General features: G+C 26.8%; 1 pseudogene; it reads left to right on the top strand.

Moving 5' to 3' along the window:
• Positions 1-1550: 1550 nt before the first annotated feature.
• Positions 1551-2470, top strand: LOC124940355 (annotated as a pseudogene).
• The last annotated feature ends 489 nt before the right edge of the window (positions 2471-2959 follow it).

Raw genomic sequence — 2959 nt, 5'->3', positions numbered from 1 at the left:
CCTAATAAAGGTCTTATTATTGAGATCTAGAACAAGTAGACCCTCTCTATTAATGTTGCATAATTAGAGTCTTCTTTTTCGCTTTTTAAATCCTAGCTACACAACAATTCAACTTTTTGGTCATCAACTTTACCACTGTGAGGGAAAATGTTTTTATTGATAATAACACAAAATATTATTGTGTATATCATGATAAATAAAGAATGATTTATGGTTAGAGAAATAAATATTTAATATTAAATATATAAATATAAATTAATTAATAAGATAATATATATTTTATATAATTTGTGTGAAAAAAATTATGAAAAATAATATATTTATATAAGAGATAAAATAAAATAAAATCTAATTAGGAAAAAAGTATATTTATATAATATTAATATAGTAATTCGTATTCTTTAATGACCTAAAATAGTAAAATTATATAATGTTTTTTAATTAATTATAATACATTTAACCAAAATTTTTTAATTTAAATATTTGTATTATTAAAAATCATTTTTTAATAAATAAGAGAGAATAAAAGATTAAGTAAAAAAAAAATAAAAAAATTATATTAAGTAAGGAAAATGTATATATCATTCTAAAATGATAAGTTGGTTCATTCCAACAAATCTGGGGATACCCAATCCTATCATTCCTCACACTAGCAAGTATAGCGTACAAATTCACGTGAAGTATATTTAACTCGTATTTTTTAATGACCTAAAATAATAAAATTAAATAATGTTTTTAATTAATTATAATACATTTAACCAATTTTTTAATTTAAACATTTTTAATAAATAAGAGAATAAATGATTAAGTACCCAACAAAATGATTTTTTATTTATTAAATAAATGTATATATCATTCTAAAATTATTAGTAGACCCATTCCAACAAATCTGTTGCTACTCAATTCTATCATTACTCACACTAGTATCTATAGCACGTTATATACAAATATATATATATATATATATAATTAATTAATGATTAAAGAGATTATTTTTTATTTTTTTCAACTTTATTTATCTTTTTAATTAGTATATATTTAAATATATATAAATATAATTAAAATATATAAATATAGTAAAATATAATTAAAAAATTAATTTGTATATATTAATAATAAATAAAAAAATTATATATGATAATTATATAATAGAATAAATAATTATATATATATATATATATATATATATATATATATATATATATATATATATATATATATATATATATATATATATATATATATATATATATAGGATATAATTTATTTTATCTTTTAAAAAAACTCATTTAATATATTTATATGAATTAATTAGGAAAGAGAATTAATATAAATAATAGGAAAAACTTGATTGAACTTGCTAGAGTCCTTATTGTGCACTTAAAATAATTTGGTTAATTAGTTAGTAATTAATTAATTAATTTAATTAATTACTATTAAAACTCTTATATAAAAAAATATTTAATTGTTTAAATTATTTTTAATAATACAATTTCAATTTATACTTAAAGCTTCAAGGTTAAGAATTTTAGAGATTTTTTATTGCGCTAATGTCCGAAACAACCATTGGTGTGGAGGGCTTTATTCTATATTTTATTATTCTAGTAAAAAAAGAAAGATGTAGAGAGATTGTTGATATTCTTTATTGAAGTGTTTGGATGGGCATATCAAATAGCAAACCCTCCCCCTCCCAAAATCAGTGGTTCCAATGGAGGTCCACCCATCACAGCAACCAGACTCAAGCTCAGAGATGGAAGACATCTTGCTTATCAAGAACAAGGCGTTCCCAAAATCAATGTCACCCATAACATCATCTTTCTTCATCCTTTCACTTCTAGTCGACTCGACCCCAACATACTTACACCGGAAATAATAGAGGAGCTAGGAGTGTTCTTGGTGAGTTTTGACAGACATGATTATGGTGAAACGAATCATGAAGAGTTTAGCTCTTGATCTACAAGAATTGGCTGATCATTTGAAAATTGGACCTAAATTCTACCTTGAATATTGGTTTCCATGGGCGGTCAAGCCGCTTGGAGGCTGTCTTAAGTACATTCCACACAGATTAGCATGAGCGGCGCTAATTGCTCCGGTTGTGAATTACTGGTGGCCTGGTTTCCCTAACCAGATAGCAAAAGAAGCTTATTATGAACAATACTCACACGATCAATAGGCATTACACGTTGCACAATACTCTCCTAATTGGTTTACTTATTGGTGGGACACTTAGAGATGGTTCCCTTCCTCTAGTGTTGCATCAAGAAACGAGAATTACACAACCCAAGACATTCAAATCATTTTCGGGATCATAGCTGCTGCCTCCAGCCAACCTCGAGACATGGTAACCCCAAGTCAACGAGGAAGCAAGAATTCGTCGTCAATATCAACAGAGGAGGATGACAATTCTTCTGTTTGGTCGATTCAAGTGAACACGGGCAGCAATGATGAGAATGAAGCATTTTGGAGATGAAGACGATAATGATGTAGTGCAAAATAAAATTAAAGAGATGAATACAATGGACCTAAGACGAGGTATTTCTATGGTTGTTGATTCTGTTGTAACAAACTTAAAGAGCAGTGCAAGGATGATTAGCACTTCTGAAGAAACATCACAGGTTGACACCATATCTGTATATGAAGATGGAGAAAAATGTGGAACTTAAGTTGTTTATTTAAGTTGTTTATATAGATGATTCTTTAACGGAATTGTGTTGAGTTTCAATCATGGTGGACTTAAGTGATTATGAGTTCAAAATTGGGCTGAAGAAAATATGGATTTCTAAAAAATGATGACTTCAGTGAAAGAAAGAAAAAAGGAAACATGATTCGTCAAGACCAAGAAGAATGTTAAATTGGCTTTTTTGAAAAATATTTGTCGATGCAAGGACGGTTTTGTCGAATCAAAATTAGATTTTGAAGTTTTGAAGTCGTGGAGGAAGATTCCCTTGTAATCGCCGAA

The sequence above is a fragment of the Impatiens glandulifera genome, chromosome 1 (genome assembly GCF_907164915.1).
Source record: "Impatiens glandulifera chromosome 1, dImpGla2.1, whole genome shotgun sequence".
NCBI classification, from domain to species: domain Eukaryota; kingdom Viridiplantae; phylum Streptophyta; class Magnoliopsida; order Ericales; family Balsaminaceae; genus Impatiens; species Impatiens glandulifera.
Note: the sequence above shows the minus strand (reverse complement) of the source record. Positions and strands in the feature narration are given on the sequence as shown.